General features: G+C 45.0%; 1 protein-coding gene across 1 annotated transcript in view; it reads left to right on the forward strand.

Moving 5' to 3' along the window:
* Window positions 1-24,067, forward strand: part of LNPEP (leucyl and cystinyl aminopeptidase) — a 297,916-nt gene that overhangs the window by 123,474 nt on the left and 150,375 nt on the right. The gene's annotated exons all lie outside the window — the stretch shown is intronic.

The raw sequence follows: 24,067 nt of genomic DNA on the forward strand, positions 1-24,067 counted from the left end.
TATTGAGAGACCCATAGGGTCGCAGTTCTGGCTATTTCCTCCTCCTCCGGTGTAAGCGGAGGTTCCTGGTCTAACCAGTAGTCTAATGCATTGGATGTATTTTCAAATAACTCATCTGGAGATGACCGTTCAGAGTGACCTTGGAGGAATGTAGGCGGGGGTGTTCGTGAATTAGGGGCGGAAGAACGAACGGGTAGGACTTTTTAGTAGGTTCAGTAATTTCCTCCTCAAGTTTCTTATTCTCTTAATTTGTTTGCAAGTTTTGCAGAATACCGGTCACATTACGGGGGAAACCTGTCTAGTGCATCATTTATAAGTTCTAGACTAGTGTGGTCGGATGCGGAATCTAATAAGTCAAAAAGTGAAACTGGTACATTTCTTTCCTCTGCTTGTATGTGTTTTATGAAACAGCAAAGGAGGAACCTATACATGTGCATTTTTACAGGGTGTGATCTTCTTGTAGTCATAGCGTTAATGGCTCGTGAGTTCTCTCCAGTACGAAGAAACTCAGAGGCCGCTTGAATAAACGTGTCAATTGCTGGTAGATGTCTTATTTCTTCCCAGGAGTCATGAAGTATTTTACTTATTCGGCCCGCCTCCCCTGTGTTGCTCGGAGTCGGGTCATAGGGGCAGTCGGGAATTGTTTTACCTGGGTCTGGACCTACGGCGCCCCTTCTTGAGTGAGAGGTGGTGCGTTATGTTGTGAAAGGGGTGGCGGAGGCAGAGGGTGTTGAATGACTGGAACTTCATAGGGTGGTGGAGTATCTAAGAGAAAATTAGTAAAAGTATCCTCTGGTAGTGGGGCTGTAGGCTGTGCTGATGCAATGTTAAGGTTTTCAGGTGCAGATGGCAATACAGGAGAAATGGCTGATTGTTCCCTTTTATTCCTTTCACTAACTACTTCTTTCCCTATTTCTTGTAACTGTTCTTTCTTGGCCTGCTCTGACATTCTCTTACCCTTTTCAACTTTATGCAATTCCTTCTGTTGCCTCCTATGGGCTTCTTTTCTCCATAATTCTACTGAGTCACTCTGTGACTGGCGGACTCTTTTTCTTCCATAACTGTTCCTCTAATTTCATAATACACTCCGTATCAAAACTACCATTTTCAGGCCATCTATATCTGAGTTCTAGGTCTTGAGTATATTCTACCCATAGATCACAATAAATAAGTGCACCGACACCATGTTTTGCATACATGAAGTGTCCTGGAGTATCCCGAGGAGGAAGGGGAATTTCCTTCTCAAGAATACTCCTTTTGGTTGCCATCTTACGTATTTTCGAGAAAATAGGCATGATGGCAAGACTTTCAAAGATTTTAGAAGTGAGAAAAACACAAACAGAACAAATATCTTTACCGTACCCACGAAAGAGGTGAGTCCGTCTTTTATACTAGTTTAGTAGTCCTCACAAAATAAGTGAGAAACCCACAAAAACATGTATCTTTACCGTGCTCACAAGGTAGTGAGTCTGTCTTTTATACTGGTTTTAGTAGTCCTCACCAAAGATAGGTGAGAAACCAACAAAACGCGTATCTTTACCGCCCCCACAAAAGCTGTGGGTTCGTTTTTATACTTTTCAGCAGTACTCACCGAAAAATAACTGGAAGGCCTCTTGAAGATTTTGGGAAAACGCGACGCGCAGTTTCAAGGTGGGATTTGTAGAACCTCGGACTCGTCTGCTTCGCAGGTTGGGCTTTGGTTCAGGACGTTCCGCTATTTCCTCACCGCCTCGTGTGGATGCTGGGCCGCAGTCGGTCCCCCTCTTCGCCTCGAGGGAGTTAGCGGGAATTCCCCACGTTGTGCACTTTTGAAGTCCGTCAACGGTCAGGAGGGGACAGTACCGGGTCCAATATCGACGGCGCGTGGGGGAAAGGGAAGGTCCCTGTTCCGGGTGCCAAATAATGTGGTAAATTAAATTTACTTATTACCTCATTTCTGAATTTCTATGCTTAATAAATCATAATCTCTTGTCAATGCAAAGCGAGGAGTCCGTGGTGCTCAAATGAAGGAGGAGAAGACCAATAACTCGAGTTAAGGGGAGCGCTTCCAGCACCAAGCGGGCACTGGAGCAATCTCTCAAGTCCCTCTCTTGAAGTGGGGGTGTCTTTATTTTCAACAGCAGAATATTTATACAGTCTTGGTCACGAGGCAAAATAGAGGAACAAACAGGTCGTGGCAGATAGAGGAACAAAGATCAGCAAGAGGAGCAGAGTGTGAAGAAATGGGGGCGTGTCTTGGGCTTCGTGAGGTGACTTGCGATGTGAAATAGTCTGACAGTTGGAAGGGGGAGGCTTCCTCATTTGGGGGTTTGTGCTCGTGCTTCATGTCAGAAACATGAACCATCTCTGCGGGGGAGCAGGAACTCATGTACTGGTTATCCGGACTTGGCAGAAACCACAGAGACAGATGGTGAAAATGAGGAAGGCCAGGTGCAGGGGTGTCGTGCTCGTGCTCGGGGTCTTGGGACAACAAAGGGTGAATTAAAAACAAAATGGTGCCGGCTTTTAATGTGGGCAATTATTAATCGCGCAAAGGGGATCGCGCACAGGGGCATAATTAGATCGCGCAGAGGGCAGCGAAGGGGCATAATTATAGATTTTATTTCCACATTTTAATAAAAATAAAAAAAATAAAAATATGGAGATAGTTTTGCCCCCTGTGATTGTAGTGTTCTATACGGATTTATTTGGAATGCCAATGCTGGAAGTGTTTTAAGCTCTACACAAGGGTTGGCATTTTTTGCTGACGGGTAGCAGGCTCTAGGATTCTTACGTAGGCCGTGCATTGTGATGAAGTTCCTTAGTTGCAGAGAACTGTACACATTCACAGATCTCTTGCTTCCCTCGTGGCTGCTGCTCATGCACTCACTGCCTCCCCTGCCATGGCAGATATTACTTACCTTGCGTCCTTTCTGCAGAGGAGGGTCTCCTGCTAGGGAACAGGGTGATGAAGTCACGGTGCCAGGCTGATCTACAGCATGGAGCATGCACAGACAAAATCACTCTCACGCAGGGTGCACAGTCCGGGAAACGTTTCTTGCAGCTGCAGAGTATTACCCTCCCGCGCTGCATTCATCATTATCCATGCAGCAGGGTTGATTTGTATTAGCTCCAAGCTTCTTTAACAAAGCACTCGTTCCTGTGTATTTATAATACAGTAAAATCCCACATGCATTCAGATATGGCATGCCTGGGGGTGGGGTGGGCTGGGCGTTATGGAACATGAGGCTCATTTGCAAGCAGTATGGCTTCTCACATCCTGTTTGGTACAGTCTGGTCCAACAGTGCCCTTCCATTTTAGGGTCTATGCAGCAGTTTTAAGATCTTCTTAGTGTTTCTCGTTTCTCAAATGGGTGTATTTTCTGATATTTCTTAACTTCTATCAGCCTCCTAGGTCGCTTCGGTCCTCTTCACTGGCCTTTGCTACTGTCTCGACAATCAGGCGAGCGTGCATTGGTGGACGCTCTTTTAAACGTCTTGCTCCCCAATTTTGGAATGCCTTGCCCCTGTCCTTACGGAAGACCGATAATCTTTTAGCCTTTAGGAAAGATCTCAAGACATGGCTATTCGGACAGTAAGCTTGCTACCCTCTCCTGCTCTGTGCCTTTTGGTCTATAGCACCGGGACACTCTTCTTGAGTAGCTGAGCGCTTTACAAAACCCAATTTGACATAACATAACATAACATATTTATAAGTTTCTCTCGTATTCATTGCTTGATTATGGTTGCGAGAAAGTGTCACTCATAGTAGTTAAATGTCACTCATAATTACATTGAAATTATGACAATGTCACACATAGCAATCTGAAACCTTGGCAGCTATGCTTGTATGGCATAAGAGGTGGCAAATCTCAGACTCCTCCCCTGTACCAACCCTTCTTCACAGCATTCTGGGACTATCCGTCATGGTGACTTCAATGTTTCTCTGGAATGAGCTCCAGCGATGGCCTCCGCACTGCCCCTAGCTGACATCACTTCTAGGTTCTTTCCCACCAGAACTTCAAAGGTGAGCCCATCTTGTATTGGCTTCAAAGGTCTGGGCTTCCTCCTTTGTTTAGTGGGCCTGAGGTTATCCAACCCAGGTGAAGTGTGACAAGTTTATCACCTGATGCGCATTTCTCCCGCAACTGTTTCTTTCCCAGGAAGAATGAGTCCCTCTTAATTGCTCCTTTTGTTTGGGGGAGGCCTTTGTTCTGTCTGTTGGAGAGCAGAGTAATTAACCTGCCTAGTAGAGTGGACAAAGGCTTGGAATATGATTACGAGCTGACCCAGAGAATGTGACAATTCCTGATTTCCCATAAAAAGTTGCTTTAGTGTGTTGAAAACTGCAAAATCAAACTTGGTGTGCGTGTTTTATCCCAGTTTGACATTTTTCTGGATTGTATTGGCCAATGTGGAGCAAAACTGCACTTTAGGGCATATTTCTCCTATATCTGTAATACAGTGAAAACACTACAGATTTTCCAGTATAATCTACTAACCGGTCAATGAATGCCCACTAATATTATAATGCCTACTCCAGGTCAGCACCAATCCTGGCAGAGCCCCTTCTGCACCAGGCTATCTGGCTACTGTGCATGACTATAGTCTCGCACATGCTTGTGTGGACACATGTTCCTGTGTAACCAGTCCATTGCCTGTTACCCTAGCCTTGCAGCAGGGGCCTTATCTTAAAAAGTGGACAGTGGCACTAAACATGCTCAGTCCTTTTACCATGAATTTACCATGAGGTGAGACTCCGGCAATGATAGTCCTCTGTATAGGTCCAAAACGGAGTAGTCAAAATTGAAAAATCCTGCTGGATTAAGTAAGCAGAACCCATGTGCTACAGTGTGCAGGACCTACCCTAGCCTACATTTTTAATTAAATCTGTAGATGTTATGCAATGGGTCCACTGAGCAAAACATGACCCATACTAGAATATGATTCTTTTGACTGTTAAAATAAAGCCGTTTACTATGGGATTGCATTCCTGCCAAAACTCAAAGTTCCTTTGAGGGCATAAGTCCCCCTTTTCCTTTTGGATTGTTTGTGTTGTTGCTTAATCTGATGGTCCAGTTAAAGAATCTTCCCAGGACTAACATGAACTCTATCCTTAATAGAACTTCTCTCTGGAAGCTCTTGTATTAATTCACTTCCCCTTTTTGTAAGGGCACATTTGCTTTGAATGTTTTGAAATACTGTCTCGCTAAAGGAAAGTTTTTAGCAAACAAGGGACTGTTTCCCTCTCCCTGGTTATTGTTTCCTAAGACAATAAAACTGGTATCCTTTACCCGTTTCTGGTCCTCAAATTGTATTTCCAACAATTTTCTCCTTGAATAAAATGTTGGTATTAATGATGAAATCAAGTCCATCATTGCTTTAGAAGTGTATATTCTTAATTGTGCAAGGGCCATCTAAGCAATCTAGACATTTTATCTTCCTTTTATCCGACGCAAGGGGATAATTTCTAGCTGTACCGTACCACTGTGCCGTTACAAATTGTTTGTGTACGTGTTTTAACTAGCCTGTTATTGATGTAAAAAAACTGTATTTACTGTAAAGCGCTCTGATATCCGCAAGGGTCTTGTTCGCGCTCTATAAAACTTTCCAAATAAATTAATGAAATAAATAAAAATGCCATTTATCTTTCGTCATCCTCAGAATGGGTCAGTGTGATTCCACATGCATCTACATTTTTCAGTTAGTGCAGTTGAAAGTCATTGCACCCTGAAGAGTGTAAGCTTTTGGCAGATTATTTAGTGAATGCTCAGTGCACACTCTTGAGGTTCTGTGATTTTCGACTTCGCTTCGTACTCAGCCGCCATTTTGTGTCCAGTCGCCATTTTGTATTGCCTTTACTCAGGCAGGAGGGCGAACGGAGTGTTTTTGCCTTTCCAGCTGCTATGCGTCTCTTCTGTTAAAAAGTAACCCCCTTGTCCTTGTCTATTCAACCGATGTCAGGGTCTGGCCGAGTTTGTTAATCCATGTCTAGACTGATTGATCCCTTGTTTTAGTTGACTGTTTGGGTCCCACCATTCTTTCTTCACTTTATCTTGTTTGACTGGCCTTCGCTATTCTCTCCTTGTATTCTCCTATTACACAACTATCCTTTGAAACACGCGAATACGTCCTGCCACCTGCAAATTGAATTACATGCACTAGCATTGATTAACTTGAGGGGAGGAGAGAACACGGGGTCTGAAGGAAGGGCGTATTCAAGATACTCGATAGCTTGTTTTCAAACTTTTCCTATTCGTCAGTTCTGTATGTTTTGGGAGTAGACATTATAAATATGTGTACTATAAAAGATTGTGCCCCACGGAATTAAGTGGCAGTCTCCTAAGAATATACTTTTGTACTTCTTGGACAACTGTGCTTAGCTGCAGCTAATAAACCTGATTTTCTACGCCTAACGTGTCTTGTGTCTCTGTCTGACAAGGCAGGTGAATCCGGAGATATTAGGCGTGCCCTGCGCCGCTAGGCCCATAAGGCCCGGTTCTCCAACTGGCGCCCAATGTGTGGGCGGCTTCAGTGGTAGCGGTTCAGCCCGAGGGTCGTGAGGAGCCTCGCAAGAAAATTCTGGAGGATTTGCGAACCACGTCAAGCGACGCCTGTATGTCGAAGTGGACCGAAAGTCTTTTGCAGCACGGCTACTCCTTTCCGACGGCTGCTGACGACTGCTGCCCTGACTGCCGTCCTGCCTTGGCCCTCTGATGATGATTGGTATCGCGAGACGTTAGACCACAGTTTTCCAAACTTTTTATGTTGGGGACACACTTTTTGGAGGTGCATCATTTTGGGACACAGTAAGGCAGTGTAGCAAGCGAACGTAGCGTAGCGAGCCCAAACTACCCAAGGGTGATGCTGGGGGGGGGTCTCACTCACTCTGTCTTTCTCCCTCTCTCTTGCCCTCTCTCTTTCTGTAACTGTCTCCCTCCCCCTCTCTCTCCCTCTGTCTTTCTCTGTCTGTCTTTCTCTGTCTGTCTACCTCCCTCTGTCTTTCTATGTCTGTCTCGCTTCCTCTGTCTCCCTCCCTCCCCCTCTCTCTCCCTCCCTCTCTCTCTCTCTCCCTCTCTCTCTCTCTCTCCCTCTGTCTGTCTATCTCCCTCTGTCTGTCTGTCTGTCTGTGTCTGTCTGTCTGCTGTCTGTGTCTGTCTCTCTCCCTCTGTCTGTCTCTCTCCCTCTGTCTGTCTCTCTCCATCTGTCTGTCTCTCACCCTCTGTCTGTCTCTCACCCTCTGTCTGTCTGTCTCCCTCTGTCTCTGTCTCCCTCTGTCTGTCTCTCTCCCTCTGTCTGTCTCTCTCCCTCTGTCTGTCTCCCTCTGTCTGTCTCTCTCCCTCTGTCTGTCTCTCTCCCTCTGTCTGTCTCTCTCCCTCTGTCTCTGTCTGTCTGTCTCTGTCTGTCTGTCTCCCTCTGTCTGCATCTCTGTCTGTCCCTGTCTCTGTCTGCATCTCTGTCTGTCCCTGTCTCTGTCTGCATCTCTGTCTGTCCCGTCTCTGTCTGCATCTCTGTCGGTGTCTCCCTCCCTCTGTCTCCCTCCCTCTCTATCTCTCTCCCTTTCTCTACCTCTCTCTCCCTCCCTCTGTCTCACTCCCTCTGTCCCTCCCTCTCTCTCTATCTCCATCACCCTCCCTCTATCAGTTTCCCTCTATCGATCTCCCTCTCTCTCTCTCCATCCCTCTCTCTCTCTCCATCCCTCTCTCTCTCCATCTCCCTCTCTCTCTCCATCTCCCTCTCTCTCCATCTCCCTCTCTCTTTCCACCTCCCTCTCTTTCCATCTCCCTCTCTCTCTCTCTCCCTCTCTCCCTCTCTCTATCTCCCTCTCTCTCTATCTCCCTCTCTTTCCATCGCTCTCCCCCTCTCTCTTTCCATCTCCCTCTCTCTCCCTCCCTCTCTCGCTCTCTATCTCCCTCTCTCTTTCCATCTCTCTCCCTCTCTCTCTATCTCCTTTCTCTCCACCTCCCTCTCTCTCCATTTCCCTCTCTCTCTCCATTTCCCTCCCTCTCTCCACCTCCCTCTCTCCATCGATTTCCCTCTCTCTCTCGATCCCCCTCTCTCCATCTCCCTCTCTCTATCTCCCTCTCTCTCCATCTCCCTCTCTCTCTCCATCTCCCTCCCTCTGTCAGTCTCCCTCCCTCTATCTCCCTGTCTCTGTCTCCCTCTCTCTATTTTCCCTCTCTCTCCCCGTCTTCCTTCCTCTATCTCACTGTCTCTCTCCCTCTGCCTGTCACCCTCTGGCACCTCACCCCAGCCTCCCGGGCACGCAGGTCTTTTAGGCTTCACTAGGGGGGTGCGGGGGGTGGGGGGTGGGGAGGGGGTGCGGGGGGTGGGGGGGGGTGCGGACCGCACCGGGTGACACCATCACCATCAGTGGGGGGTGACACCAATCTGTGAGCACAGCTCTCAGTGCTGCCACGCCTCTGCAGACTGCTTTACTTTATATTTATAAAGGAGGAACGGAACAAAAGATCACATTAAAAAAAATATTCTTCCTAGTTTATATACGAAATGGACCAGTGAGGAACATAGAATTAAATGCGCCGCACATTATAGAAAGAAGCAATTTTTACATCGAAATTTGACTGAGGAAATTGAGTAAATGCCGAGCCAGCAATGCATTTCTCTTACCAAGGACAGACAGGCAGTTTTTAAATTGGCCCACATTTATTGACAGAGATTGGTTTTTTTGTTTTTGCTTTTCAGTAAATTCGTTTTGGGACATGTTTGCATCTATTGGCTACTGCGCACTCTCCTTTCAGATGTCAGTACTTTATAATTTAAACATTGAGGGAACAGGTAAATAAAAAAAATCTAAGGATCTCGCGTTTTTGAGGAGTTAAAGGCGTCTTTAAAGGACCATTTACTTGTTAATGGGGCTTTGTTGTGAATCTCCGGCCCCCCTAGAGCAGAGTGTCTCGGAGTCGCTGCTGTTATGTGCTAAGTGTCTCATCCTGCGACCCACCCACCACTTGCAGGCGACACACTACTGTGTCGGGACACAGAGTTTGGAAAGCTCTGCGTTAGACGGACATCTGTTGGCGTAAGAAAACACTTAGTTAAGTATTTGTGGGTAGTACCCACTCTTTTGTTTTGTTTTTGTTATTCGACTTTTGCATTAGTCGAAGCCAAGGGGTAAGTACGTTTGTGCTGTGCTCATTGCCTTAAACCCCCCTTGAAGTTCGTGAGCAGTCCAGTTCGTTACGAAATGCCTGGGCTTCTCAACTTCTTCAGTTCACCGCTGGCACTCTCCCCTTTCCATTTCATCTTTCCCATCATTCCTACTTACCCGTCCGTTCTATCAACCTCCAACCAACTTTACTACTCTCTGCTTCAGTCTTTCGCCACTCTTACACCAACAGCTTTCCCATCACATTTATCACCCTCGCTTGCATCTACCAATAACCCATCCTGTCCACCACTTTACCATTCCCCTATAGAGTGGAGAACCATTGCTTTCTTTTGATTCATGCATGTAAGATCTATGTCAAAATAGGCGTAATAAATCTACATCTGTGGGTACACATAGGTTAAGGGTATGTGAATGTCTGCCTAGTAGTGTGCTTGCACATGGATGTCTGTAAAAATATTGCTTCTTTCCATTTGTGCTTGTATGATCTTTGTCAATGTGGTTGTACATATTCCATTATGCGCAGGTCTACAAAATGAGCATTATAAAAACTGTCGAACCTCTTGGCTTTGTCAATCCTTGACTTATTTTCAAACACCTTGCAACTTTTCTCATATAAATAGCCCTTTCACACAAGTGAGTGTAAATTTGTTATTTTTCATTCTAACAGTATAGGTGTCTATTGACCTGTTTTATACAATGAATGTGGCTTAGTGATTAAAGCACCAATCTGGCACATAGCTATAAAGAGTCATATACTTTGCGATATCCTCTTACCCAATATCCAGTGATGGCATTTTAACCAACAGCATTTTGTGTGCCGGTACTTTGATGTCCATGCATGTGAACCGTACCATTTGCACGGAATGCTAGAAAAAATACGCAATTACAAAAACTATAATGGTAACTTTTCTGTTTTTAACAAAACTTACCTATGCTTCAAACGGAGACCAGGTTTCTTCACCGGCTTCAGTCTCTCAAAAGACTCAATTATGCCCTCACTGGCAATCCTCTGCCTCAACAATGATCTTTCATATCGATGAAAATCACTGTGTTCCTTGTCTCTGCGCCATTCGATTCAGTGCTGTTTCTGTGAGTTGTAGTTCTCAGGGACTTTTGTTTACCTCTTTAGTTTTGTTTTTTTGTTGAAACGGCGACTACAGTATCTATGCTTTTTTTGTTGATAGTATTTTCCCAGAAGTCCTCAAATCATAGAAAAAGAAAGACGAGAGCTATTAGGGTAGAACCCTCTTCTGTAATTGTGCTAATATTATACGAACTAGTTGGCCGTTTTAGAACAGCAACCTCTCGCATACTGCTTACAGGCCTAAAGATAAGATTCCCCTCAACGTCCTCCATTTAAGCATGCTGCGAATGTTTCTGGCAACCAGTGGTCGAAGTGGGGGGGGGGGGGGTAGGGGAACTGTGGGTGGAGACTCTGAGGGCGGGTATAACCTGAGGATTGGGTCAGTGGGTGGAGCTGGGTGTGTCCAGAAAGAGCAAAACATCCCAATTTTTAGTATTTGTTTGGCATTTCACTGACCAGTTGCAGCCTATTACGTTAATTCAACCAATGGATACACATGTTTATTTAAGGATTAATATCAGTTATTGACATTAAAATACAATCACAAAGTGGGATAGGTTTCCAATCACACAATGTCTCAAATACTCTTAAAAGTGGAATCACAAGGCATATGTTTTCGAGCCATGCAGGTTCTGTCAGCAGCACCACTTCTCCCTTTATCCAAAAGAGCAGTTCAAAAATGAATGGCAAAATATCTAAGTTTGCAAATGTTCTCCACACAATTATGGCTCTGCCATATTTGCTACATAATACATCATTTTCTGCATAATCTGACACTTTTAACTAAATAATTGTTTGTAGATCAAAGGTTACTGTGCAGTTACTGTTCCTGCGAAGAGGAGGGACCTTTGCAAAGGTTGACTGGTCACCTTTCTCACTGCTGCATTTGTATATTACCCCGGTACTTAACGAGGCATAATCCTTGCAGAGACAGCATGTGTAAAAATGTCAAAATAATAAAGTATCAGAAAATGACTGCATTAGGCTGCAGCCTTTTTGTTTTGCTGCATAATTTAGTCAACACCGCAACATAATGTTGTCCTCCATTGCTGCATAAATCCAGTGGCCCCAAACCAGGCTGCACATTTTAAAAGTGATTGTGCATGAAGCAGTTTGCGAACTTAGTTTAGTGTGCATACAAATCCTGAATTGCCCATACCTGGTGAGTTGCAATAGTACTGCTGAAACAAGGTCAATGGAGGTACCAATTGGGTGAGGCAGACTAGCCTCCAGGGTCCTGTGACCTCAGTGATGGTCAATTGTTGCTGCAGGGTGTGCTGCTTCATAGGCCTGCCCGCAAGACTGGAGGTGAACTTTAGTATGGATTGTGGTGGACCGGCCTTCAAGGTTAACCCACACTTTCCACCGCTAGGGTCTACACGTGGGTGCTAAGACGTGAGCTGAGGATTTTTAAGGTGTTGAAGGGCCTTTTAAGGTCTAGCATGGGAATGTGCTCCCTCGGGAGAGTGGACTGGTCATGAAGGCTGAACCTGGTTCCCCAGATCTAAATTCGACAGCTCCGGCCAGAGTGCCACATCATCTCTCCCTCTGAACACCATACTGCACCACTGAGAGAAACTCGCACTACCTTCAGCCCAATTATAAACACCTGGATGCGATTGAATTCAAATTATGCACTAGACAAGAGTAATATGCTGCCTGGAAAAAAAAAATAACCACATTGTTGACATAGCAAACACTCCTAGGGATGCATGATTAAGTAAAGCATGAGAAATGTAAGCAGGAACAACATGGCTACTTTAACATTTTACATTTATTATTCAGAAATCAATGAGTGTTTTTGCCTGAAAAGTTGACATGACTACAGGGTCAAGGAAGGACCTGTTTCAATGTCGATTGCTTATATTCTTACAAAATTAAGCAGTATGATTTAAAAAGACCACATCCCTGAACACAGAGCCGCGGTACACATTTTATAAACTAAAAGAAGGAAAACCACTGATAAGGATAACGTTAAACGTTTTCCACTCCAAGCATCAACGAGGTATTGTAGTACCTCCATGACTGGTGTACTTACCCACCCGAGGGAAAAAATGTTGTTCAACAAAAGATGTGAAAACAAAAGTAGCGTTTCACTGGCAAACTCTTGTAAAGCGGCGCTAATGTATTTGAATGTGAATAAAACCAATCTGGTCCCTTTGCGACCACTCTGTCTTGCTTTATTTTATTTTTTGTATTTTTTACCTTTTTTTCTCTCTGTCCCGAGGCTGCACTTTTTAATAGAAAAATGTCAGAAAAAGAGGACATTTCTAGGAAACATGTTTCTATCTTTTTTTTTTTATCCATGTCACAGGGGGAACTGGTGAAGGAGAGGAAAGAGAGGGTAAGAGCTGTTTCTTGAAGTCGTGGGTTTCTGCAAGTGAGGAGTGAAACCGAGACGGAAAGTGAGGAAATAAGAGAAAGAGAGAGAGGTGGGGCAGCTGCCAGTGTCAGAGCAGGAAAAGTGGACGCTTTCCTGGTCTTCTGTGGGCAAGAAGGAAAAGTCATTCTTTTTCCTTCTCTGACCATCCCACCCTTCCCCAAACAGCCGAGCCTTATTTATAGGCCTTAGCTATTTGTGCTGTCTTGGGCTCTTTTTTAAAATAATAAATTAGGAGAACGGATTCCATTAAATTACAAAAGTAGGGACATACCGTGCCCTGCTGATCTTGGCCAATTTGACCACTGCGGCGGGCAAGACTCGGTTCAAAAACTTACGACCTTTTAATATTTTAGTGTAATTTTTAATTTACAGGACGCTGGTCTAGCGTTCTGATGTGTCTTTCATCTGTAGTTGTTGTGGATGCATAAGGAGTAGACAGAGGACTAATATTTCCACTGTGCTTCGCGGGCTGTATAAAATAATGTAGCGGGCTGCAGTTTGCCGACCCCTGCTGTATACAACAATAACATTTATGTGCTTGATACTTTGTGGCTATGACATGCTCCTGTACGCATGGCAGCGTGGTACTTTTAATGTGAAGAAAGAATACTTTCTACCATGCTTTTATATTCGCCTGTTGAGTAGCGATCAAAACAGCATTGCTGAGCCCAACATCACTTTAGCCTGTAAGAAAGTTTTTCCATAAGATTGTGCACACCGCCCAAGCATTCCTACTTTGCAGTTTCCCCTAATAATTTTATTGTGGCTCATAAAACACCTTGGCTTACAGAGGGGTGGTGGTTCATGTGCTGTTCACAAGTAGAACAATGAAGTAAACAATTCCCTTGGCTATGGGATACAATTCTACAGAACGTTTTTTTTTTTATAGACAGGAAAACTAGGCACTACTAAATCTAATTCTGGACCTGATAGCAGTGAAGTAATTTGCAAGAGGAAGGTTAAAGATGGTTTCCTTTTCTTGGGTCATTTCCGCGCGTTTCTGTTGGACCTTAGATCAGCATGAAGGACGCTCCCACAAGAATGAACATGGTAACCGTGTACACCAGGGTCTATGGGTGAAGGAACGCCCTTACAAGGAAGCTTCCTTACTTACAGTGCATGTGAGAGACCCAGGCGTCGGGCAGCACTCAATGTAGGGGACTTCTGGCAGCTTTTTATTTTTAACATTCAAGATTGCGAGTAAACAAATCAGCACAGTGGGTGTGGTCCAGTGAAGAGGCCTTGAAGATAGCAGACCGTGTGTTTTACGTTTACCTCATATCTTAACACAATGTAACTTTTATTCAACGTACAAAAGATTGAAATACATTTTTCTGCAGATGTAACCCCTCCATACTGTATGATGCATTGCATTGTGCGAGGCTTTCCTGGATATGTGTTCACAGCATGGAGGTTCCTGCGAGCGCACCCTCCCCCGCTCATCTTTCCAGGACCGCGCGCTGGATTCTTTGAGCGCGTGAAGGGAGGCGGCTGCCCGTGCCGTCGCGGAGGGATAAGTGATGCCCCGGGATTAGGCCGCGGTTACAGCTCGCTGAGTCATCCTTCCCCGCTCCGCTGCCTGATGCCAACGGCGCTCACTGCAATCACTGGGTTGGTCGCTCTCGAGCCAGGCCTGATAAACAGGTGTGTTCGCTCGTTATCGCTCTTGAGATAGTATAACCGAAGCATTGTAAAGAACGAGAGTGTATTCAGACATCCCTCGCCTCCTGCTGGGCGGACGGCGTTGGTCGCCTCTCGGGGTGCTTCTAAGAGAGGTGGCGGCGCACCGGTGTTCTCTGGGGCATTGCTGTTGGCCCTGCAACCGCCCCCAGCGTTTATATCTGGAGCTAGGCGGTGCACACCCCTGTGTGCCTCTATTCCAGTATGTGTACTGCCCCTTCCTCTACACGCTGAAGCTCTGGGCATCCATCGCCAGGGTGGCTCTCTGAGGTGCCAAGAGCAGAGGGCACCAGCAAAGCAAACAAGCAAATGTGGCCGCATTCCTAGGGCACGAGCTGCAAGTAATGCCTTGCCCTAGTGAGAGCAGCAGAAATCCTTCTATGGGCCCACTTCTAGCAATGGGCTTGTAGATGAGAATCGTTATAGTGAAACCGTGCTTCTTGCAGTCCAGGGAACTGGAGTGGTATTTTGGGCCCTGTCAGAACCGCTGCTCCGTGTCATGTCTCCAGTGTGTCTATTTTGCTCAGGCGACGGAAGGAAGCCACCTATTGATCGAGACATTGCTCATTCAGGACATGGGATAGACTCATCCACTTGGCCATTTCCTAGTCTGTATATTGAAATGTTTTAGTGTAACTCTGCCATTTATGCATTTAAATATGGCCGCTGCGAGATCCCAAGTGGGTGACTCTCATAATAATCCGAATGTGCCGTCTAGGGTGCAGCATTTTTCTTTTTGGTTAACTTGCACTTTTACCCCAGTCAACGCCTTTGATGCAATCTGCTGCCCTCTTGCGGCCATTTGTGGTGGTGCCGCAATGCGCCGCTTCCTCTCTACAGCAAGATAACTAGGACCTGGGGCTGTAGATATTTGATAAAATACCCCATTCAAAGCCTGCTTGAATCCCAGCGGCCTCCGTGAAGGACTGGTCGCGGAGGACCTCTACGTGCTGGTGGAGGATAATATCTGACTCGCTAAACTGAGCTGTCGCCATATAGATGCAACATGGTTTATAGTTACAACTTGCAGTACAACTGCTGAGACTTAAATTCTGCTTTCATGGGACCCAGCGCCGACTGTGGTAGCAGCGGATACAATGTTGATGTGAGAACGAGAATTTCTGAACCGCGACACTCAACATCGTATGAACCGGCTGTTACTTCTTGGTGATTAAAAATAAATAAACAATTATTTGAGTCCCTTTATGCTTCTGGTCGGTGCACTTCGGGCGATCTTCCTGTTGTGCACTATTTGATCACTCGACGCTCTGTCTCATAACTAAACATTAAATGCAAACGCAGATTGATGCACAAATGAAACCAACGAAAAATAAGTCTGAACAGACTCGGAAGCTATTTCTTTCCCAAGGACTGCCGGTTCTGTAGAATTGAGCAGTTTGTGCGCCTGTACGTTTCACTTTTTTTAAATGGCTTGTTATTTTCAGTCGGACTCGTATTTAAATTCTTCGCGTTCCAGTCGCTCTCAGTATTACCTAAATATGTTTCTCTGTCGATCACCCCTAGAGGATGGAGGGCTGAATCGCCCTCGCCGCGATTTGAACTGTGACCTGCATATGACCTCACATGTAAGCGGTGAGCGTTCACTTACTGAGCCATATAACATTTTGAATAAGTTATCTGCGGCATGCTTAGCTCAACTGTGCTATCTTGTGACACTCATGAGAATTATTTTTGCGTTACTTAGGCGGTTTTGTAGAGGGGCTGTGCTTGGTCTTTAAGTAAATAGTCATTAGTGACCCATATATTTTAGTGTGGCAATGTATGCCTAGCGAGTGTTTCTACCCCAGCACGGTATTGCACACCAGACAGTACCCCATCGTAGTTGACTAAGCTTAGCGCTTGTCACTGGACATCAAATCCATATTAAGTTAGTTTGTTGTGGCGGGCCGTGACGTTTGGATACAACCTCGGCAGATACTCTGAGTGCAACTTATCACGGTTGCACAAAAAGCCTATACTTAGACTGCACATATGTTCTGCTACTTATCGAACATGTCTTGTCACTAAGGACCCATTCTAAACAACTCGCCTTGCACCATACTAGATAATTGGGGTCATTTCGGTCACATCTCTGAATACTAACACATGCTGTAGCAAGTCCCCATTTTCGAAACGAATAGTACGTTGGGATGTACTAGGAATTACGCCGCCTTTGTTTATGGTGTTCCCTATTTGGATGTTAGCAGTGTGCCTTTGGAACATCCAGAATTAACAACTCGAAATTCCTACACTATCTATGCCTTGATAAAGTCTCAGTGTGAGACGAAACACGTGTTGGCGAATAACATGCTGGGAGAATCTTTTATGAAATTTGAATAAAGAAATATTTGAAGAACACAGACTTGGACTCCGAATTAAATTGGCTTGATAACTGTTGATCCCTTACTATAAAAAATTGTTTTCCAAATTCATCTCTATGGTTGTTTTTTTTTGGCATGCAACACCTGTTTGAACTAATTTTGGTGTTGAGGGCTATATACTAGAGCCTATTACTGATATTTACTTATTTGGAGTGCTGTAATTAGAATTTCACTGTATAGACTCAAATCCATATTAAGTTATAGTCGTACCATATCCTACACCATAGTACACTTCTTCCTCAGCACATGTACCCCCACAGTGCACACTAGACCGCCCCCCCCGCGCGTACAACACGACTCCAAGCTACATGGTTGGCCATGTATTTGCCACCTAAACTTCAATTCTCTATCAAGCTATAGTCCTACCGAATACCACATTTCTTGTAGATGTTGTTTTGCATTACAATTACTTAGATTTTATTTTTGTTATCTTGCCTTGAAAAGCAGAGTTCTGGACAAAACCTATGTCTGCTGCACGAATTGCTCCTCTGATGTGTCTTTAAATGTTTATTTTAAGAACATTTAAACCAAATTTAGTTTTTAAGAATGCCCTTATTTAGTTTTTTTTTTACACCCTATACGTGCACACTCTCCTCTGGTCTTGGCTAGACAGCGCATGCGCTACCTCTTCGAGACATGTTGTTTACAATCAGTGGGCTTACAACCCGCCCATAGCTTACCATTTGTAAGCTTGAACGTTGCTCTCATATCCTTCATCCCTGTTTGCCATGGCATGCATGAGTCATATCTCTTCTTGTGTTTGGCCCTCCCCTTGAGCATGGATCAAGAACGTGTGTCCATCTACTGCTACAGAATTTTATATTTGTGTTTAAGCACTCCATACGAGTGGTCTTCTTTAAAGTCGCACCTTTCCCCTTTTCCCCGTCCCCCATTCCTGTTGCATTTGGAACCTTAAGCGCTCCTCAGTCGCCTCTTCCCCTTGCACATACTCCTGCCATTCCTCCTCTCTTTGTCATTCTCCTCACAACCCAAATTCTCTGCCCTGCTCTGTTATTTTGTCAATGGAGGTCCTCCCCAAAGTAGAGCAGAAATATGCAGTTGCGAAATTGTCACTATGCAGTAATGCATTATTGTTCACCGTTGTGCGTATAAAATGCATCTGAATAACGCTCTTTGCTGTCGAACGCTGTTTTCCAATGACATCAGTCATGTGAAACAAACCTTGTTATTTTATGAATGACTCGCGTACAGCCTTGTTCTGTCGTCACAGGAATCGTGCATTCTGAAACTTGTAGTGCGGATTGGCTTCAAGTGCGGCGTTAAGCATGAAAATAATGTTATCTTTTTTTTAAAAATAGGCCAGACTGTGGGTGTAGTCTTAATGGTATGAAGATGCAGGCTAACTCAACGTGTTTTACCGATTCAATTACCCTAACTTGGGATCATTTTTTGGCTGTGTAGTATTCAATGAGTACCTTATTGAACATAGCCACCGTGCCGAGGGACCAAGATGGAGGCTGGATCCCGAGGCGTTAGTCCTCCTTCAGTGTATTTGTGACCCTCTGACGTCACTACAGCATAGTGACTGCTGCCAGGGTCAGACAGGCAGGAGGAGAAGCTTCCTGCTCGAGAGCGCTGGAAGGTTCAGGAATTTTCTTGAGGAGGCGGCGAACCACCCAGGGCCAGATTGGCTGTAGCGGGCATCCAGCATTTCACTGGGAAGCTGGAAGGGTGGGGGCTGGTTTTGTTACTGTAGGCCTGTTTTACAGCAGTGCTGCAATATCGACCCCCAGTAACAAAAGAAGCAGATGTTCACACATGTGCCCCCCCCATTTTGGGGGTGGGGTAGAACTGGTCCAAGAAAATTGCTAGGGCTCCTTTGGGTTCCCAGTCCGGTCCTGGAACCACCGAAGGCTCTGCCTCTGAGTCTGTGCACGAGCAGAGGCTTTAAACTATTTGGCATGTAAGTCATATAACACCCATCAAGGATGTGAGAGTATCATAGACTCCTCTCGGCTAGACAGTGCATGCGTTGTCTCTTCGAGATATGTGTGCAATCAGTGAGTTTACAGCCAACCCGTAGCTTACCATTTGTTAGCTTGAACATGGTTCTCATGTCCTTCGTTCCAGTTTGTAATGGCATGCATACTTTCACAGACTGCTGCGGCGCAGGCGAGACGCTTTCTTTCCTCGAGCATTTAAGTTCGTTCCAGTGTACAATGTGGATTTTCACCATATTTCTTTAGGCGGCCTGATTTTAGGTTTTGCGAAAACAACTGCAATGTTGGTTTCAGAAGACTATGCTAACAGCACAGCGTTCAGCTACCCACATTTTTTGTCCAACACATTTCTTCTAAGAACATAAAATAACATAGACATACTTCTAAATTGTATGTAGAGAAGCTTTCAAATATTTTTATTCAGACAAAAACCATCTGGACAATTTCTCTGTATCATCATTAATGCGTCACTTCTTGAAGCTCAGCTTAGAAATTCTCCCCTTCCAGTATGTCTTCCAGCTCCATGTGAGGCCTGGATCAGTGGCAGGTGGGTACTTGAGAGCTTTTCATCTTCCATGGTAGTGGCTTCTCCAGTGGGGGAGGGGGTCAATGTACCACTGTCTGCGCGGTTTACTCCCTTCCTTGTTCCGTGGGAGGGGTGCTATTTTTCCGTATTGCTTTGTACACTCCAGGGAGTTATAATACTGCATTTAAGTAGTGCACAGAAATGGCTTTTGGCGCTTTGTTGATATTATTACATGATTTAGCAGAACTTGGAAGATGAACACCTGAATCATCCCAGCCAAAGTTTGAAAGTGCGACTGTTGCTGCCACGTGGCCCCATATATGCGTGATACAGTAGGTGAAGACTATGTTAAACTAGGGAATTTGTAGTTTTGTGTCAAAAACTAAATATGGACTCGCATGTTCCCATATTCCGAGGACTGTTAGCTTAAAAAACAAAAATAAATATACATCAAACCTCCAATCCTCCAGTAAAGTCTGGTTTTGTGCACAAGTAAGTACAGAACTTACGACATGCAGATTCAGTACAGATTCCTGCAGCCGGTGATTAACTGTGCTGTCTTTCACTTACAAAGTTCCAGAATGCATAACTCTTTCTTCACGTCTCTGTCTATTTCGGGACATTTTGGCTCTTGCAATTCGTTTTGTAGGATATCCTAAATTGCATGAATTTCGTGTTGATCATGCCTCGTTATTGCTATCAACTTGCCTTTAACCTCATCGCTGCGGCGGCTATTCTGCCGCAGCCCTAAGTGGGCGGGGGGGGGGGCGCGCGGCGCGCCCATGCTGGTGACTGAACCGCTCCGTCACCAGCCGCGGTTGAGCTGTGCTCATGACGGAGCGGTTCCATCATAGCCCCGCCCGCTTAATAGAACGGAACCGCTCCGTCATCAGCACAGCCCTACCGCGGCTGATGACGGAGCGGTTCCGTCATCAGCACGGAAAGGGTTAACAATGACCTCAGGGCCTCTATCAAATAGCAGTAGCTTATGGTTTTCGAGTGAAAGCTCGCTGGTTGCAAAAATGTTATTACCAACTTAACCAGCATGCAGGAACCATTCTGTAGATCTAGCGTAATGTGTCTGTCGACCTCCGATGAGACCACAGTGGGGAGAGAATGTGGCCTAACGGCTTGGGCGGACAACTTCAAATCTGGAGAACCGGGTTCAAGTCTCGGCAACGACGCTCAACAGACTGATTCTGGGCAAATCACTTAATCTTCTTGTGCCTACAAAAAATGAAGGTGCCTGTATGCAACACAACTGGTGCTCATGTAAAGCGCTCTGATACCTTCGGGTCAAATTCACGCTATATAAAACTAAGCAAAAAAAACTTCATAATTGTACAGTTGATATTTTTAGAAGGTCTATCCTACTGGCAGATCATGATGTTAGAGTATTTGTGCACATATAATGTTGCTTTAGGACCAGTTTATCAGGGCTGTACATATAAACACATCTCAAATTTATTGTTTTGTCTCTGATTCCTGGGCAAAGCCTGGTTTTGCAAGATAAACGTCCTCTTTCCCTCCAGGGTTCTTTCCAGTGACCCTCCCCCAGCTCTCTCTTAAGTCCATTCTGCTGTAATCTCTTCCTCTCAAACTCACAACTGCCCTCTGTGTCCCACTGCCTCTCATACTCTTCTCCCCTATTCTTCCATAGCCATACTTTTCTCCCTGTCACTCATGCACACTTCTCTCGAAACCCTCTTTTGCTCTCCTCGTGTCTATTTTGTTCCCACTTACATTTCGTGACATATTTATTAATGTCTTCTCAGTAGCTTCTACCGCTCCACACGGAGGGTTCCTGCCTAGGGTGACATTGGCATGGAATTCATGTGTCATAGAATCCCATTTTGCTCAGAGGATCAGAGTGAACAAATGCAGAAGGCCATTAGACAACTAATTCAGCATCAAAGAGAATGTTCGGTACTGCTCCTCAGGATGCTGAAGCTAAAGTATGCTCTTTACATATTTTGCAATAAGCTAATTTCTTCTGGTCATTAAAATGTTCTTGCACATTGAACAGATGCTGTTGATTTTTAAGAGGCAGGAGTGCCCTGATAAAAGCCCCCATTAGTGGAGTCATTTGTATGGATTTCGTTCTCCATATTTGTCCCATTTTTTGATTTGTTAAAGTCTATACGGTTTCCTAATGAAATGGACAATTTTCAATAATTGGGTGGGTTTAGATGGTGTTTTTTTTTGCCAGTGTGACCTATTTGCCATCCCTAAAACCTCATTTAGCAATCGCCTCATTTTAGTTTATGACGAGGACTCTTGGAGCCACATTTCTCGATATATGTGAAGAATGTGTGTTTCAGGGCTTTCTTATCCGGGTTACACTAACTGAATATGAAACGGGAGATAACAAAAAAATGTAAGTAGCCACTTCGTTCCCAAGCTATTGTGCATAACTGTAGGAAGCTGGCTTGTTATTTAGTGTACCAAAATGAGGAACCCTATGTAGAAAGTCCAGGGCTTAAATTAATAATCCCAAGTTCTCTCTCTTTCGTGGTAGTGTGGTTGAGCAGTTTCAGCTCATCACACGGTAGTGTCGAGCATTTGTTGAACTCGCAGAATCACTAAATGAGACACACACTCAAGAAGAAACGAGACCATTTTAGAAAAATAACAGTATTGTTATATATATTTTAACAGCAAGAACTTCGCAATTGGGTGAGTACTTTTCGAGATATCAATTTTACATGTAAGTAAAATTGTAGCACAAATGCGGTTTTATGTGGTAATGCTTTCCTATGGATTCTGGGGGTCCACCGTAGGAGTAAAGAGTCTAATGATCAAGGTGTAAGTAAAATACCACCAGCAGTACAAGTTTACCTGCTCTAGTGCGGAGGTGCTGGATGGGTTGGTAGCCATGTGTAGTACAAAGTAGACAAGAGGGGAGCCACCGAGAAACAGGCTGCAGTTAGGGAAATTGGGGACAAGACTGGGAGCTCTTAACTGTGTGTTCAGTCTTTGGAACTTTCTTCGGTGCTATCTTCGAAGCATCAGGGCTCCTAAATCTTTTAGACATCACCTGAAGACTAACCTTTTTCATAAAGCAAACTCACTTTTGAAACTGATGTTCTGTTAAGTGTCTGTTAGTGCCAAGAAACCCCTGGTGTGCCAGCGCTCACCAACTCCCCAAAAAAGTAACATGGAACGAGGGGCTGCAGCACCCCTCCGCGCCCATGCTTCCAGTGCCATGATTAATAATGCAGTTTGCTGTCCTCAGCAGACACGTCTCAGCTTCCTGTGTTATTCCCAAGGGTTGTGTGATGGAAAAAAGCATGCCTTAACAACGCATGCCTTAAACACCCAGTCTAAACCAGACCTACCGTGCCTTTACTGCAAACTTGCAAGGCATGTGTGTTAAAGACATGTTTGGTAAATGGCATGTGTGGTAAAGATCACACTCTTGCCTCTCTCTCCTAAAGCCTAATGACACCCTAATCTTAAAATCCCTACTTCCCGCCTATCCCAGCCCAGCTGCCCCCTCGGCCTGAAAACTGCCCCCTCGACCTGAAAACTGCTCCTATCCTGTTCCACTACCCTGAGCCCTACAACTCCGCCCCCATAAAACTACTTCGACCCCTGCCCCCGAACACTTAAAAAAGCTCCACCCCATAAACCTAACCCCACCTACTCCCGCCCCCTCATTCTTAAAACTGTCCCTTTCCGGTCACCTGCCTCGAGACCTAAAACTGCCTACCCCAGCCCTGAAAACTACCACAACCCCCTAACCCAAATAATCTACCCGACCCCCAAAACTACCCCAACCCAAATAATCTACTCCCACCTCCGCCCTGAGCCCTAAAACTCCCAACTGCCCGTCCACCTGAAAACTGACCCTTTCGTGTACCCTGTCTGGAGCCCTAAAACTCCTGCGCCCCTGCCCTGAAAACTACCCCGGTCCCCTCCCTGCCCTGAAAAGTACCCCACAACCCCCTACAAACTACCCCCACCCCCTCAAAACCTGTTTTACCTCTCCTCCTCGTCCCGATCCTTCCTCTTCTTGCTTTCGGCAGCAGCTGCAACTAGATGGCGCATATGCTTTAACCACGAATATGCGTGGTTAAGGCATGTTCGTGGTTCAGACATACGTGCTTCCTCCTGTGTGTTTCAGTCCTGCGTAGCTCAGGCTTCGTGTTTAAGGCTGTTTCCCATTCACAAGCACCGTGTTGACTGCAGATTGAGAGCTGAAGTAGACAAGGCTGGACTCTATGGCTGCCTGGGTAGAGATTGCTGGATATTTCTTTCTTTTTTTCTTCAACTGTCTGGGACTGCCATAGCATGGAGTAGGTCCAGCGAGATATTGTAGGAAACTAGTGTGTTAACTGTGTTAAGTGAGCGGATTTCAGGGGGACATGTGCGCCATGTTGGTGGAACAGAATTGCTGAAATTCATAGTACACTCTATGCAGGAGGCTGCAGAATTTCGTGTAGAGCAGATTGGAGGAAATCAGCACACATCTTTTGAGTTTTTTACTTTTATAATGCATATGAGAAGCCTGTTTTGTCAAAAAAGATGGATGGTGTGTGTTTAATCTGTTATGGCTTTTTAAATTATGAAAAATATGCAAATTAAGACTGCCTTTGTACGTGAACATTCCCTTTCTTTTGCTGAATCCACAGGCTACTGTTTTTCTGAGTTGCCTCAAATTTCTAGATTTCATATTTTTGGAGATAAAGAAGGACATTTGTAGACTTCGATTTACGTGCCTTGGGATTTTCTTGCTCCTTAATTGATAAGAAACTACTTGCAGAGGAATGTCATGTCGTGACCAGTCTTGTGATCAAAAAGAGTTGAATTTGTTTTTCTCTTTTGACTTTCGAAGACTTTGTTCCAACCACAAGGTCCCCACTGCACAGGAGTCAAAATTATGTTTGTGTTCAAAATATTTGGCTTACAGTTATGGAACAAAATAATCTGTCAATTAT

This window comes from Lissotriton helveticus, chromosome 2_1 (genome assembly GCF_964261635.1).
Source record: "Lissotriton helveticus chromosome 2_1, aLisHel1.1, whole genome shotgun sequence".
Classification (NCBI taxonomy): domain Eukaryota; kingdom Metazoa; phylum Chordata; class Amphibia; order Caudata; family Salamandridae; genus Lissotriton; species Lissotriton helveticus.